Source organism: Myotis brandtii, unplaced genomic scaffold (genome assembly GCF_000412655.1).
Source record: "Myotis brandtii unplaced genomic scaffold, ASM41265v1 scaffold751, whole genome shotgun sequence".
NCBI classification, from domain to species: Eukaryota; Metazoa; Chordata; class Mammalia; order Chiroptera; family Vespertilionidae; genus Myotis; species Myotis brandtii.
In genome coordinates this window covers 2,168,943-2,186,955 of record NW_005370994.1, presented here as the reverse complement: position 1 = coordinate 2,186,955, position 18,013 = coordinate 2,168,943, and the positions used below count along the sequence as shown (strand labels likewise).

General features: G+C 38.7%; 1 protein-coding gene across 2 annotated transcripts in view; it reads right to left on the bottom strand.

Annotated features, from left to right (window-relative positions):
• The window catches only part of TBL1XR1 (transducin (beta)-like 1 X-linked receptor 1), a 162,833-nt gene extending 144,870 nt beyond the window's left edge, over positions 1-17,963 (bottom strand). Inside the window, exon 1 of one of the 2 annotated variants that reach the window (XM_005883021.2) lies at positions 17,893-17,963. The gene's annotated coding sequence lies outside the window, so the exon portion shown is untranslated. Of the gene's footprint in view, positions 1-17,620; positions 17,647-17,892 lie in introns of those variants that run through there. The other variant, XM_014530627.1, reaches the window with a different exon arrangement.
• Between the last annotated feature and the right edge of the window lie 50 nt (positions 17,964-18,013).

Genomic DNA, 18,013 nt, shown 5'->3' with positions numbered 1-18,013 from the left:
CAAAAGGAGAGGGAGCCATAGCCAGTTTGGCTCAGTGGATAGAGCATGGGCCCTCGGACCAAAGAGTCCCGAGTTCAATTCCGGTCAAGGGCACATGACTAGGTTTCAGACTCGATCCCCAGAAGGGGGCATGCAGGAGGCAGCCGATCAATGATTCTCTCTCATCACTGATGTTTCTATCTCTCTCTCCCTCTCCCTTCCTTTCTAAATCAAAAATATATTTAAAAAAGAAAAAGAAAAAATTTTCAAAAAAAAAGAAATATTAAGGGACTTCTTCAAGAAGAAAAATAAGGATCAGAAGTATGAATAAAAAATGGCAATAACTACATACCTATCAATTACTTTAAATGTAAATAGGTTAAATGCTCCAATCAAAAGACAGAGTGGCTGAATGGAGAGGAAAACAAGACCCATACATATGCTGCCTATAAGAGACTCGCTTCAGATCAAAATACATGCACAGACTGAAAAGAGAAAAAGATATTTCATGCAAAAGGAAAACAAACAAACAAAAAAGCTGGGGTAGCAATACTTTTAACAGACAAAATAAACTTTAAAACCAAGGCTATATTAAGAGACAAAGAAGGACATTACATAATGATAAAGGGATCAGTCCAACAAAAGGATATAACCCTTGTAAACATTTATGCACCCAACATAGGAGCATCTAAATATATAATGCAAATATTGACGGACATAAAATGAAAGATCAGCAGTAATACAGTCATAGTAGGGGACATCAATGGATAGATCATCCAGAAAGAAAATGAACAAGGAAACAGCGGCCTTAAATGACACATTAGACCAGATGAATTTAATTGATATTTTTTAGAATACTTCACCCCAAATAAACAGAATATACGTTCTATTCAAGCACACATAGAACATTTTCCAGAATATACCACGTTAGGCCACAAAACAAATCTCAATAAATTTAAGAAAACTGAAATCACATCAAGCATCTTTCATCTAACAGTATGACACTAGAAATCAACTGCAGAAGAAAACTGAAAAACACACAAATACACAGAGAATAAATAACATACTTCTAAACAATAAATGGGTTAACAACAAGATCAAAGAAGAAATCAAAAGAAACACTGAGACAAGTGATAATGAAAACACAACAACCCCAAATCTATGGGACACAGCCAAAACAATTCTAAGAGGGAAATTCATAGTAATACAGAGGCCTACCTCAAAAACAATAAAATTTTCAAATAAACAATCTAACCTTACACGTAAAGGAACTAGAAAAATAAGAACAAAGCCCAGAGTGAGTAGAAAGAAGAAAATAATAAAGATCAGAGTGAAAACAAACGAAATAGTGTCTAAAACAAAACAATACTAAAGATCAATGAAACCAAGAACTGGTTCTTGGGAAGACAGACAAGATTGATAAAACTTTAACCAGACTCAGAAAAAAAGAAAAAGAAGGGGGAAAAAAAGAACCCAAGTAAATATAATCAGAAATGAAAGAGAAGTGATGACTGATGCCACAGAAATACCAAGAATTATACTATTTATGAAATTTTAATTAATTAAACAGTGCTTAATTCAGATTAAGTTTCCAACTCTATCAAACTGAGATTCTGATGACTTTTATATTAATGTAAAATCTTTAGAAAAGTTTTGAAATAACATGAAAAAGTATCCTAGAATACAAATAATACCCACTAGAAACCTCATTAACTAGTTACACTATATCAGTCTATTTTTCTTGTGACTATTCTCAAATAACTAATTTAATTATCCCTCGGTTTAGTGTATCATAATGTAGAAGGGGATTCCCATGCAGCAATTTCCCCCTCCTCCAGTTTGTTCTTCTGCTTTTGTCCATTAAGTATTTGGAAACGAAATCAATTCCCCATCCCCACAAGCCCCCAATCTTCACACCCCTATGTACCTCAAAATGAGGAGCAGCAGCAAGCTGAAAAGAAGAAAACCTGGATGCTTAGCTCTCTTCAATAACATTCACTCCTGAATTTCCAATTGCTTTTATTTTTCTAGAATTCAGAAATGTGGACCAGGGTGCAATGCTATAATAATGATGCAATGTCTTTCTCACCTATTGCACTACCACAGTGGTTCTCAACCTTGGCTGCACATTAGAATCACCTGGGAATCTTTTTAAAATCCTGATTTCTGGGCCTCATCCTCTGGAAATTGTTTCTTTGTTATGGGGGAGGGCCACATTAGTAACAAAGAAACAAAATTTCCGGAGGGTGAGGCCCAGAAATCAGGATTTTAAAAAGATTCCCAGGTGATTCTAATGTGCAGCCAAGGTTGAGAACCACTGGACTACCAGCTCAACTTTGTCCCTTCTGTCCAAAGCTAAGACCCTTTCCATCCCAAATCATAATCTCATCCATCATGCACTATATCCAGGATTGAAACATAATCCTGCTGTTCTGTTTAAAGTCTCCTTCCTTCCCTGTCACAGAAGAACGTTCTTATCACAGCAAAACAGTCACTTGATAATATGATCCCTTACCTTTCCTGTCCATTCACATTACTGTCCAACTTGCAAACCATACCCTACACATAAAGCATACGGTTTGCCAGAAAAGATCAACCTGTTTGGCATCTTTATGCCCTAATAAATATTCCTCTCCTCCCGTTATACCACTCACATACCTATTTTTATTGTAAATTATTTCAATATATGTACACAGATTCTCCGTTAATATTGACACTTGTAATTTATTTTAATATTTTAAAAATTATGAATGTGAACATCATTTTATTATACTTAAAAGATATAAACTTAGTACAATTTCAAAAGTGTAGAACACAGAGCAAAATCAAAACTAAAATAAAACCTAAAGTGCCAAAAAATTATTGGCTTTGACATTCAGCTATCATACAATTAAAATAAAGGCATTAGGCCTGGCCAGTGTGGCTCAATTGGTTGTGCATCCTCCCATTCATTGAAATGTTGCTGGTTCAATTCCCGGTCAGGACACATGCCCGGGTTGGAGGCTTGATCCCCAGTGGGCAGTTTGCAGGAGGCAGTCGATCGATGTTGCCCTCTCACATCATGTTTCTCTCTTCTCCCTTCCTCTCTAAAAATCAATAAACTGTTCTTTAAAAAATAAAGGTATTAAAGGAAACAATCATCTCAAAAATGTATTTGATGTTATTTTAATTTTCTCTACAATGAAATGGATATAACAAATGCACTTGAACTCAGAGGTTAATGGATAAAACAACAGAAGTTTCTTAAGATACCTAAAGAATATTTTTTTGTATAGCTAATCTGTTCAAAATTGAGGTGTCAGAGAAACGAAAATGTTTTTTGTTTTTTTTTAGGAAAATCAGTTCAGGTAATGATTAACCTGATGAGATCAGTACTGTACATTTTCCACTTAATTTGGCTGAATACTGGCTTAATATTTAAATTACATGTGCAATCATAGGGTCAAAGAGCATTCAATCCAGAAGAGATATCAGAAGCCCAGTTCAAAGTTTTAAAGATTAAGCAAATGAAGTCCAGAAAAATTAATTAGTTGAGTCACAAAAGGCTTTTTCATACATGGGTATTTTCTTATTTTAGTGAGCTAGTAAAATATTGCTTCATATAACCACTGTTAGGAATATGTAACTTATTAATTTTGTTACATGCTAGAAAAATGTTTACCATAACTGGTTAGGATGAAGGTGGTTATCTTCCTCAGAGATTAAAATATCCCCTATATATGTGTAATTAACCTGTTGATAATTTTCTAACAGCTGCCTCAAATATTGGCTTCCTTGATATTTGGCTCTGTTGACTAATGAGTTTGCCGACCACTGTCCTAGTGGGATACAGGAGATCTGCCTGCAGTGTTTCTAAGGAAACAGGAAACTCCTGTTTCATTGGGCTCAACAGAGGCCGTGGCTTCCTTTGGGAGGGTTGTCTAGGGCTGTTCAGCTTATCAGCGTGTTTGCCCCAAATGTTCAGCCAAGTTCATGCCAAGCCCTGACTGGTGAGGTGGTGCAGGGCAAGCCTGGAAGTGTCACAAGGTTGTCAGCCACCCTCCCACTTTTGAACCTACACCTCCTGTTTTCACAAATGTGAACTCAATTTTATCCTCCTTTAACCACAAGAACAATGAAGGAAACATTTTTGTTGACCATCATCACAAACAGGTCTTTAGGATATTTTGTCTAAAGTTATTCAGTTCTGGTATTTGTGAGACCTATAGTTAAAAGAATAGGGGGAATTGCTGGGGTTGGGGGATGTTGAAGTGTATATAGTTGTTGATGAGCAGTTACTCAGAATGTCCTTCTGGTTGAGTTCAAAGGTTAAGCATCAGTAACCAGTGGACACTAGATCTCTTTCCAGTTTTATGTTACTGATTCTGATGAGACTCTGGGGATGGTGACTTTGAGGAGAAAGTAGGTGGCTTCATTATGGGTTTATTTCTAGACTAGAGGCCCGGTGCATGAAATTCATGCAGGGGGTGGGGAGGTTGGGGGCTCCCTCAGCCCGGACTGCGCCCTCTCGAAATCCGGGACCCCTCGGGGGATGTCAGAGAGCTGGTTTCAGCCTGATCCCCGCAGGCCAGGCCGAGGGACCCCACTGGTACACAAATCCATGCACCGGGACCTCTAGTAGTTTATATGTGGCCTCTGGCCATGGAAAACTCTCCCAAACCAAATTATCAGTGCTTCAAGAGCTTTCCAAACAAAATAGAGAAAGAGGTAGTCCTTACTCTACAGCACGTAAAAACAATAGAAACTCTGGCACTGGCAAGTCACGTTTTCCTCCATGTAAAGAATGCCAATCTACTATGAGAATGAAACTAACCTACACACACACACACACACACACACACACACACAATTGTTAAACAGAAATTTCTGGTAGCATCAAATGGGTCTGATTCTAGTTGTCCTAAAGCCTGGCTGACTCAATGCCCTTCCTATAGCTGAGTTATTCAATCCATATGGATTCCATATGTCAATAAATCTCCTTTTCAGGTTAAGCTAACTTTGAGTTTCTATCACACAACTACGAGTTCTGACTCATATACAACTTTGAGAAGTTGACCATGATTAATCAAGACAATATGACAAGTTGCCCTAGCAGGTTTGGCTCAGTGGATAGAGCACCTGCCTGCAGACTGAAGGGTCCCAGGTTCAATTCTAGTCAAGGGCACATGCCTGGGTTGCGGCTTGATCTCCAGTAGGGGATGCAGGAGGCAGCTGATCAATGATTCTCTCCCATTACTGATGTTTTTGTATCTCTCTCCCTCTCCCTCATCAATAAAAATATATAAGAAAAGACAGTATCACAAGTAAATGTAAGTAAAGGCAAATTACAAAACTTCCAGAACCTATATAAAACATAAATGGAGTATCTAGCCCTCAGCATATTACTTAGATGAAATATGTATCTTTAACTTAAGAAAAAGTAAGTGTTAACCTCTTAAATCTAGCAGTTATGATGAACACAAGCACATTTTCAAATTTCATCAATCATCCATTTATTTTCTTCAGATTGATTCTAATACCATCTCTAAGTACATTCCTCCAAGAAAAGTGAGAGGTACACACATATGTTCCCTAGGCCTCCAAATGTATATACCAATGTGTAATAAAGCTTCTTCCAACCCTCCTCTAAATGCTGATCTTTTAATGAATTATTTCCAGTGTTCTATTGTAAGGATGAACCAGTTTAAGGCTATCAGCTGGTCATGAAAACCTTCCTGAGAACAATTCTCTCAAATACTTACTGAACACGTACCAGGTCCTGGCTTTAGATCCTGGAGTGACATGACAGAGCCCATACCTGTTCTCATGGAGCTTAAACTATAGAGATGAGTTAAAACTATGTATACATACAAAATAAATACATACATAATAAAGAGCTAATATGCTAATTAGACCAAACAGCAGAACAACCTTCCGGACAAAGCCAGGGCTGCGAGGGCCGGTCGAGGCTGCGAGGGTCTGCGAGGCCGAGCCCCTTGCATCAATTTCGTGCATCAGGCCTCTAGTATATGTATATATTTAAGTGACTCATTCTCTCAGAAATGTTTTCATGACAAGCTGATAGCCTTAAACTACTGGTTCATCCTTACAGAACACAGGAATTTATATATATATGTCTGTGTAAATGTTCTAGTGCTATGAGGAAAATAAGAGGGTCTTGTGACTAAAAATGGCTATGGGAACAAAAATGGCTAAGAAGTGGGCAGCTTATGACCTCTCGATGTGACCTGAGATGGTGGTATTGGAAGTGAAATCTGAGTGACATAAAGGAATTAGCCATATGACAATTTCAGGGCCAAGCCTGAAGCACAGAGCAAAGCAATTAAGGTACGGAGACAGGTATAAGCTTGTTCAGTGGGGGTGGAGCTGGTATGGCTGGAACAAGGGGGAGGGTGCTGTGAAATATGATAAGGTTTGTGAAGTGTCCAAGGGCAGGATCACATGGTGGGAGTTAAGGAAAGACATTTGAATTTTGTACTGAGTACGATGGAAAACCCATAGAAGAAGACTAAAGGGAAGAAAACTAACATTTATTGAGCACCTTATATAATGCCAAACAAAATAGTATGTGTAAGTGTTTTCCCTAAGGACTCTATAAAGCCATATATGCATTCATGTAAATTATACCGTGAGCATTTATCATAGTAATTATCAAAAAATCAGTATGCTGTTATGCACACACACACACACAAAAGCCACTTTTCCTGTTACTACCAGTTCTCACTTGTAGGAGTCACTTATACGCTGATTTGTCAGACCAAAGGAACCAACCAACCAATGTTATCTATTAGCATGAGTCATCTGGAAGAAAATGCAAGAAAGGCAAATGAGACTAGATGGAAACAAGGCAGCCAGCTATTCATGAGAGTATATGACCCAATAAAATGGAACAAACCAAGTAGAGAAACAACAAATTAGAAAACATGCCCACATGCAAGAAGCAGAGAGCCCAGGGATACAAAAGATTAAGTTATCTACTTAAAAGTCCACTCCAGCAGACATAAACAGAGTAAAAAAGCACAAAAGCTTCTAATATACTGTAAATTCTCTGTTCATGTCCCTATTTAATAGGGCCTTGCCTGTTTTAACAACATTCAGAGAAAAATGAAAATGTTAATGTTTTAAATATACTATGCTTGGTAATTTATTACCTGAATTGTAAAATTTTTATTTATAAATAGTTCTTAAAATATCACTAAAATGCTGTGGCAATGATTTTCATTCAAAGCTCTAAAACTGAAAATCTTATCTTCCCTTATAGCAAATTCTGGTTTCCAGAAAACAGCTCAACTATCTCCCTTTTGACAACTATCTCCCGCTTACAAAAAAATCCTCAATAAAAATGGAGGAGCACTAGCTGGTTTTCTTCAGTGGATAGAGCGTCGACCTGTGGACCAAAGGGTCCCAGGTTCGATTCCAGTCAAGGGCAAGTACCTCAGTTGCAGGCTCCTCCCTGGCCCGGGCCCTGGTAGGGGCTTGTGCAGGAGGCAACTAATCGATGTGTTTCTCTCACATTGATGTTTCTCTCTGTCTTTCCCTTTCCCACTCTACCTAAAAATCAATGGAAAAATATCCTCGGGTGAGGATTAACAAAACAAAAAAAACAAAAAAATGGGGGAAAAAAGTCATCTTCCAAATAATAATACCAAGACTTCTTATCCCCACACCTCCAATCCAAACACCCAATATCTCAAATTGTCCTAGATATTTTCACCAGTAACCAGGAGCAGATGTTGTCCCAGCTCACCCTGACAGTGTTACCATGACCTACCCCTATTTCTTCCAACTCTGACCCTCCTCTATCTTCTAACTCTGTCTCATTACCACTTATCATTAAATGAAAATCTCATGCCACTGCCAACCTACACTCAACAGTAAAAATACAGGAAGTACAGGATGTTCGCATGCTAGAATGTGGGTAGTAGTAGATCAGAAGTCAGAATTAAGAGTCAACCTGGGCCACAGAACCACGTGTACCGGGTACAGTAATGGCTGGTTTATAGAGACAAAAGGCATGGAGTGTGCATGCTCTGAGCCCTTCGGGAAGGCCAAGATCAAAGGGAGAGCACCAAATCAGGATTAAAAGTCCGGCAAAAATGACATTATCAGTATCAGGTAAAGGCCAGGGTTCTAATGGGGTGGGAGGGACCCAAAAGGAAATAAACTAGAAAGACTATATGAGTATCAGGGAACACGTGGACAAGTCAAATTTAACTGGTCAAAGTCTCTGTTTCTTTTAACTTAAGTTTTGAGCATATTCATTGTCTCTGCAGACTCCAAAAGCTGTACAACAGGATGCTGGGTTATCAAGCGGACCCTCACAATTCTTACAGTACGAACACAATGAGTCCAAGGGTCAATGAATTTGTAGAAAAGGATGAATCCCTTTTCTAATGTTGTATATTCGACTCACCCTGCATGTTTTTAAACAAAAAATAAGAGTACTGAAAATGTGTACCCCGTATTAAAGCAAATATCATTCTGAAAACTTTCAGTATTTTTGCACATAGACACATCCTGTGTTAGGTCATAGTATTTCTTAGTGAGAGTCCAAGTCAAAGTTTGCATAGTGTGTAACATGCCTGTTTAAAATGACTGATCTGTCCATAAGCAGTACCCACTGAGAGCAGAGCAGTGTCTGATCTCCCAAAGACTGGATAAAGGAGCCAAGATTCCGTTCCAGAAAGCAAGAAGACTATTTTTTAAGAAAGGTAGCAACCTTTTTTCCTGAAACATATCAAGATATGACCAAATTCAACATAAAATATTACTGTAAGACAGCATATGTATCAGAATAACAAAGCTCCACAGTACACAGTATCATTTCAGAGTGAGCAATAAAAGCTGTCACCAAATGTGGTGGTCTCAGCCCTCTCTCTAACTTGGGAATTCTAACCATCCCAGTCTCTGCAGTTGCCACAAGAAGTCTCTACAGCTGTTCCTCCTGCAGCTAACAAAGTACCAAGCAGTAGCTAGCATTTATTGCTTCCTTTGTGCCCAGCCCTACAATAATTTGCTTTACATGCATCCACATTTCAATCCCCACAAATGCTCTATGAAGAAAAGTACTAATTACCCTTTACTCCCATTTTTCAGAGTGGAAACCAATTGGAATCTATACTAATAAAAGGGTAATATGCTAATTAGACCGGGAGACCTTCCAGACATTCTTCCGGACAAAGCCATGGTGGCGGGGCGGGCAGAGGCTGTGAGGGGGGATCAGGCCAGGAGGGGAGGGCAGTTGGGGGGGATCAGGCCAGCGGGGGCAGTAGTTGGGGGTGAGCAGGCCAGCAGGGTGGGGGCAGTTGGGGGTGAGCAGGCCAGCAGGCAGAGTGGTTAGGGGCAATCAGGCAGGCAGGCAGGCAGGTGAGCAGTTAGGAGCCAGCGGTCCTGGATTTCGAGAGGTATGTCCAACTGCCAGTCCTGGATTGCAAGAGGGATATCCTAAACCAGCAGTTGGACATCCCCCGAGGGGTCCCAGATTGGAGAGGGTGCAGGCCGGGCTGAGGGACACCCCTCCCCCTCCCCATGTATGAATTTCGTGCACCAGGCCGCTAGTGGTTATATAATTTCCCAAAGCCATATAACAAATTAATAAATAGGGGTGACAGGATTCAAATCAGGTATGCCTGCTTCAGAGGTGACCTCTTTACCACATTAACACCCTACAGTCAGGGCTACTGCCAAAGATCAGGCACAGACCCTACCTCATCCTCTTAGCTCTAAAAAGAGGCACTGCTCTCAGGAAACACAAGTGTCAGGTCAGAGCAGCAGAATTAAATGCACACAAAAACAGGTGCTACCTTTCTCTGAGGTTGTTCCAGCTTAAGTTAAAAGTAATAAGCACAACTAGAAGGCAACCCTTTGGATAAACTAAACAGCCAATGTACAATTACAAGTGACACCCACTGCAACCAAAAATGAAATCAAAGTCTAATGTTATCTGTCTCCTTGGAGTCAGTAATACATAATCATGTTAGGATCCATGCAATGTCAGAATATATGGTTCCACAAATCCCATTTTATTAAAGATTATCATAATTATTAAAATCAACTGCTAAACTATGAGCACTCCAATTTCCACCTAATTTCCAAAACAACACTTTGAAATCAGGCACCATTACTTCTACACAACCAAAATCTTTTCAACTTTGCAATGAATTAATTTCTAATGATCAACCTTGGATAGGATTCAAAAATCACCAGTCACTATCACTAAATACTTTTACTGGTCTGATGACTCAATCATGAAACAAAACCAAAACTTATCATCATACTCACTGGCTCTAATTCTGCCAACAAATTTTAGAAATAAAAATAACTGCATGCAGGAATATACACAGTCCCAGCTCTTTTAAAAATTGACTAAAAAGCATGAGAGAAATTAACATAGTTTCTCTTCTTTTGACTGTCCAGAGTGAAAGGAATAGAAAAGATTAAGAATTCTTAATTGGAAGCTTTGATTTTTCACAATCATTCCTTTTTTTGAAATGGTAAAACACAAAATCCAAACAGTTCAAAAGATTATGCATAAAAATAAGCTTCTCCCACATCTTACCTCTTGATCTCCCCACCCCAACCCCGCCCCCAAAACCACTCTTAGAAGTCACTTGTGCATCTTTCTGGAGACATCTTAAACACATAAGACAAGCATGCATACACATCATAACACACCCCACTATCATGTGTGTGTCCTTTCCACTCCTCTCCCCCTTTCTAAGCTAAAATGGCAACAGACTACACAAGATCTCTTGCCTCCTTGTTTTTTTCATTTAAAGGTATCTTTGAGAAGACTCTATAAAAAACACTAACAAGAAAGTCATAAACATCAAATTGAAACAAACCTGTAAAAGACCAATTCACTTCACACAAAACATCTCTCACCAGGTAATAAAACTGGTGACCTCTGCTGGCAGGACATAAGAAAGTCCAAAGACAAAAAAATAATTCTGGGAGGGTCTGTTAGTTTTTGCACAAGAATAGAAAAACTAAATAGAAAAACTATTTCCCTGACACAGTAACAGACTGCACTCCTAACCTGTATATGATCTCACAAATGTACATTGCTTACTAAGAAAACCAGAGAAAGGTGACTTAGATAAAATACATCACTTTAGTGAAGGAAAAAAATTTTTAAGTATATAGCATATTACATTTTTATATAAACAGGTGCCAAAGAACATTGCCACAGCTACAAACAACACCTAAAAATTTACACACGTACGATAAATTGTATACCATAAGGGGATAATTATGTAGAAATACAGAAAATAAGATGTTATGGAAAATCAGTCATTATTCCTACTACCTTATTTCAAAAACCCAAAGTATTGCCTTACACTCTGAGTTAATGGCATCTGATAGCATCAAAATAGAGATGGAACAAAATTAGTACACAGTTAGCCTGTTCAAATGAAGGAGAAAGCATAAAACACCTCTCTCTAACCCATAATTTTTGTTTTATTAGCAGTTGAAGATAACCACCAAATAGGCTATCACTGTAACTTCTCTAGCAAGGTGTCTGCTCATGCTAATGTCAAGTACTTTCTGACTATTATTCTACACAAGGCTGTAGATTTTTTTAGTCTTTAAAACCATAAATTAAGCAAATTTCCATGCAGATCTTCCTTTTAAAAATCACATAAAATTAAGTGACAGAATTTGAGAATTTTAATACAGAAATTGGTTGGATGAGCAAACATTAGTTACTATTTCATGTGATCCTCTTAATACATATTACTAGATGCTAAATCACTTACCCACATAACTAAAACCCACAGTTTTAACAAAAACTGATAAAAATTCATTTGCCTAATAGTGAACCCAAGTTAAAATTTAAAATGCTTCCTATCATGCAAGTAGATAAGCAGTAAGAATAAAAACAGTCACTGATTATTTCATTATAACATCTTATCATTCAGTGTTAAAAAGGACTCAATGCAAAAAAAAAAAAAAAAAGGTAGGAAAAAAAAAGTTCTGGTACCACCTTTGTTCTAAGGCAAAATAAAGATATCAAGAAGTAGACTGAAATCTAGTTCCTAAAGAGTAAAAATTCTTCACTGTTTTTGTTTTAATGTAATTTAAAAAAGTTAAACATCTTTATCTTTAAAAAAAAGTTTGAGAATACAGAGTACCATTTCATAAGAATTATTCTAAGATATTGGAATGACCATCTTTTGGCCTGTGCTCCTCATGTTTCTCTTCTGTTTTTTTTTTTATTCTACCTCCTGAAAGAAACTTTCACAGCTACAGAGGAAAACAGGTGGCAAACCTCCAGCTTAAACATTCAATACCTATTCTTCCTCATTCATTCTGCAAACTATTCATTTCACACAAATCTTTTCCTTAATCTGAATACTCTTTCTATGTTTACTGGAATTTAATTGTTGATCTTTCAGGATGACCCTTATAGTTTGATTATATCAATTCTGAGTTAGGAATCTAATCCCTCAGAAAGCAGGGTAATATCCAACTCATTTTGTTTGATGCAAATAAAAACCATGCTTTAAAAAACTTAGATTTTAGAACTCTAAACATTAAAAATTTCAGAAGGATATAAACAAATTAGCTGTGTTTCAAATAAATTACCCAGTTTTGTTTGTAACTACCAGTAATACGGCACAACCTTACCATAAAATCCTACTGAAGGGAGATGGTCACAATGACATTCTTCTGGTAAATTAAACTCACTTACACAATATAATAGATACATCCTATACTAAATGTTAAAACATTCATAGCAATGGCTCAATGGGACTCCAATGTGGTCAGAATGCTGTCACACATACTGAAAGCTAAAAATAAAATCTTATTTAGGCACACCACCAAGAAAATAATAAGCAAAAAAGCCTGAGAGATTAAAAATAAATACATAAAGTCCAAAATCTTAAGTTAAAACAGGCATAAAGATAACCAGATAAACCAACTTAGTGTGACATGATTCCCAACTAGAGTAGGTTTTTCACCAATGTGGCTACCATTCTTGAATTAAGACAAAATTATTCATTTTCATTTCACTCTAAGTTTTCACTGTTTTCTTTTAATTCAAAATTAACAATTAAATGTTGACTATCGTACACCTAAACCTTGAAGGCCTAATTCAAAAAGAAGTTTCTGCCATATCTACAGGACTGCCATTGTATTTTAGCATTGGCCCTTGTAGAAACAATCCATTTAACATGAAGATGGTATGAGAGAAAGTCAAGAATTCTGCTAACACCCTGGCCAATGTGGCTCAGTTGGTTGAACATTGTCCCATGCACCAAGAGGTTGCAGGTTCATTCCTGGTGAGGGCACATACCTGGGGTTGCCAGCTCGATCCCCAGTAGGGGGCGTGCAGGAGGCAGCTGATCAATGTTCCTCTCTCCCTCTCCCTTCCTCTCTCTCTAAAATAATCAATAAAAACATTTTTTAAAAATACTATAAAAGAAATACTATAAAAGGGGAAAGTCCAAGAAATATGATGTATAGTTGGCTAATATGATACATACTCATAAAACAATGAATAATTATGAAGTTTGTGATAGTCACTAAATCAATGGAATCTCAGAGAAGAAATATCCTGAGTCAGAATGGCCAGAAAAATCTTCATCGAAGAAGTGGGACTGAAATCAGGCCATCCAGAGGACAAATGGAAGGAACAGCATGCACAAAAGCAGCAGAGTAATGAGTATGGAAAACTGCAGTATTTGATAGGCAGGCAAGAATCCCAGTTGGAAAGGAGTGGGAAATTAAGCTGAATAGGTAGAATGGAGCCTTAAAAGCCAGACTGAAGCATATGAACGCAATCCAGTTGGCAAAGGGAAGGCATTATGGGTTCTCCAGCAGGGGAAGTGACATGATGAAGTCAGTATTTTAAATAAATTACACTGTCAGTAGTTACAGAAGATAGGATGAAGAAGAAAGGCTGCTCAAAGCAACCTACTAGAAAATTAATGCAATAACCCAGACTGAAAACCATTCACTCATTCATTTTTTTCATTCACTCACTGAGAAGACAGTGGACTGCTAGTAAAAACACCAGCTACACCACAGACATGCTGGGCCTAATGCCACTTACATATACCCTGAGCCTTGGTTTCTCCCCTTAAAAACCAGGGTATCACCCACTCAGATTGTCACAAGTACCTGTCAAAGCATCTGGGTAGTCCTGACTCAGAACTCCAACAGTAGTTAGCATTATCGCTGAATTAAGAATAGTAAAAAATGGGAAGTGAAAATAAGGCAAGGCTCACAGATATTTCAGAGGAACAGAACTTCCAAGGAGAACTGTCTTGACAGCAGCTGAAATATGGAACAAGAACACAGATGAAAGGTCAAGGCTGGAGAAACAATAACCCACTTGAAGTAATCACTCCAATCAAAAAAAGCAGGTCCTCGGTACTACCGAATACGGCATTGAAAAACAAACAAAAATTTTAAAGTTGGGAAAATATTTAAAATGGTACAAGTGGATTTAAAAAGTCCAAGCCCAAGTGACAGAACAGCAGCAAAGGCATGCAAAAGATGCACCACTGTCCCTACACCAACCACATAATTTGATATTATTAAAATCCAATCTAATTCTTCAAGGTAGGCCTTAATCACAACTTATAGTAAATAAATTAAGCCAAATTTATTTCAAATACTTTGACAAGGAACTCAGGAAATAAAGCTGCCAAATGCTTTCTATGACAGTATGCTTCCACTGAAAACAAGTAACAAGCAAATAAAATGTAATACAAAGAAGCAAACTTCAAATCCAAACCCATCATCATCATCCCAAACACCTTACATTTCCATGATGCTTGCTGTATGTCAAGTACTGTTCTCAGCACCTTACACATACACTTCTCTCAATCCTCTGAACTCTACCAAGTCGACTGTCCCCATGAGGAGGAAACGGAGTACAGCAGGAGTTACTCCCCCGCGGGCACATGTACGGGAGAGTGCCCGGGTTTGAACCCAGGCAGCTGGCCTCCAGGACCTCTGATGGAATCACTATATTACACAAAATACGGATGTTTCTTATTCAAGGAATATGTACTCTGAGGGTACTTTTATTTGCTTTTCCTTCTTAATTATAGGCATGGAACCACATTTTCTTATTTCTGCAGGTCTGCAGGCAGTAGGACTTGGAGAGGCCCTTCACCACAGTCAACCTTGAGATAGAATATACAGCAGTTGACAAGACTGTATCTTACTAAACAGTTCTGGAGATTTAAGCACAATGATGCTTGAATCCCATGAATTTCATTTATCCCTGCAATCACTTGACCCTGTTAGTAGAGACACACAACTGAAGAAATATAAACCTGATTAGAAACACTAGTTTTTGCAAGGATATCTAGAGAAAAGACACGACAGCTGGGAAGACTTGGCGCAGCCACAGCCATCTAGAAAGAACATGATGGACAGGGTGGACTGTAGTGCATCATTTGATCATTTTGAGGCCTTGGACAAGTGAATTAACTTCTCTGCACTTCTATTTCATAGCCCACAAAAAGAAGCCCAGTACTACCCATCTCAAGATTAGCCTGAGGTATAAATGGCACAGAAAGCATCTCTCTCACCTTTCCTAGAGCACAGCCCCAGCTGAGTCCCTTTCCTCTGGCTCTTCTTAACAGGGCAATTCATTGTATTCTTACTAGCCCAATCCCAGAGGTGGTGAATAGGGAACTTCTCCAACAACAGCTCTCACACAGCTTTTTTTATTTTATTTTTTAATTTTTTTAAATTCAAGTTTTTGTTGGTGATAGAGCAGGAGATACCACCATGGTGGTCTCCAAGCTGGACCATACTCTTATTACTTCTTTCTTACATAGCCCTGAGGGCCTACCTCTTCTGTTTTATGGGAATGCATAAATGTCTCCATGTTAGCTGCTTTTTTTTTTTGCATTTCATACTGTAAATGTTATTTGTGAAAAGAGTCAAATTCACTTGTATTAGAAAAATACAAAGTCCCAGACATGTCAATATTTAGCCATCTCTCTCCCCTGACTTACCACCATCCTCACTGCACTCAATTCTTTTTATATAAATACAGAAACTGAACAAACCCAACAAATTATTTCTATGAACTTCATCAAAATGTGTCCAGTCAGAAATAATGCTGTAGTAAATTGTGGGGGGATTCCTTTGTCAGCTACTCATTGGACAAGATTGTGCTTATATTTCATTGCAACATACAAACATGTATTTATTCAACAGGTTGCTGTTCAAAAAGTCCATTAGTTCACATCTTTTTTCATTAGTAGCCCCTACGTTTCTATGAAGGGTCTACCCTTCCTGCACATTAGCTTGAAGGCTCCCAGCACACAGGAAGCAGTTATTTCTTGTTCTCCTGGTAAGCAAGCATCATGGTAATCATGATAAACCTTAATTAGATGTTGAGAACACAAGCAACAGAAAGATTCCTGGGCACACGTAAGAAGTTTATTAAAATGCTGAACACTTCCTTGAAGCGCCCAATGCAAAAATACAACCTCCACCAAGGGCCACTTCATTTACAATGTGTCTCCATCACTTGAATAACCAAACGTCCCTCCATTAACTAATGGTGAGCTAAGCAACAATTTTTAAGCCAGTAACGAGTCCCTTAATTAAGTTCCTTCATAGTAAGAAAAACTTTTTCCATGTAAACATTGTTTTCACCCCAGTACAGTTTAGTGCTTTCCCCTATGGGTCTGGTTCTAACTACTCAAATAGCAAAAACAGTAGTTATTTATGGATTTAATGGTTGTGATTACATGCATCAGACAATGCATGATAAAAAGAACTGGAAAATATTATATTCAAAACAAGCAAGAAAACCTCAATTTAAGAGGGAGAAGTATAAACAACGCATCCCCCACCTCACCACTCTCAGCCACATTTTCTATCTGCCGCCCCTCCTCCACAGGTAGATAAATGCTCACTATTGCTAGCACCCTCACTGATCATTTCCGAAGCTTGCTTGCCATGAACTCCCATGATACAACCCAACATACACACCGTCTTCATGGAGACAGAGCTGCTCCATTTCCCTAGACTATCAACTTAATAAAACGGTGAGAACATACAGGCCCAGGAAGTCAGGATTACTAAAATACACCAATGTAGCAGAGGTCTGATTCAACAAAAATGAAAATGAACCACACACTGGGATAGCCAAAAAGTCACTCGCTGCATCTTCAATGTGTAGCGAGGAGATTTACTACAATTTGTCTTAGGTGAGTGGCTGAAAACACCACCAGGTGTCTTCTATTTCCCAATGGGATAAAAGAGTCTTTAGGAAAAAAGAGGGAAGGAAGATCATGATTTCAGGACATGGGGGGAGGGGCGGGCAGGCCATGTAGACTAAAAATAGCCCACAATTCACCCGCCATCGTTTATTCACACGCTTGTTTAGATCCACATAAAGTTCTTGTCTGGAAAACAGGAAAACCAATAGTAAACTTCCCCAAGTCAACTGTAAATCACGGAGGTACCAAAACTGTTCACCTTGGTGCCTGCCCAGCCCATGGTGGGAAGGAAACTCCAGACACTGAGCAAACCTAGTTTTCAACTAGGTTCCAACCCTGGTCACTGACGATCACCCAGTTACTTTAGGGACGGTCACTAGACAACCGAGCAGGAGCCTTTTTAAAGAGCCACTACGACCCACATTTTACAAGAAACACACCATGTTCACAGCCTACAATCTCATCTCGGTGGCCACTGCAAAGTGATGCCTGTTTTCGGCAAATTAGGAACTTCCAAAAATACTGGACCTGCTGGCACATGCACCGCTTCCCTCGAGCTGCCGCTGAAGATGAATATTCCGCTGAAATAAAAGTCAGTTTCTGCTCAGAAACGGACATCGGTTGCAAAGAGGAAGTAGCCCAGAAACCACCCTCACAACGTGGCCTGCACACTGTCACCAAAGAACGCGCCTCTGCGCCACCCCAAACTTACCAGGAAGCCGGCAACAACTTTGCCAATGCTACACTTCTGAACCCAACTTCAAAGTGACTCCCAAGGCCCCCTTCGGACGCGAAAAAAGCACCAAGTTCCCAATCAGCACGTCCTCCAGGGA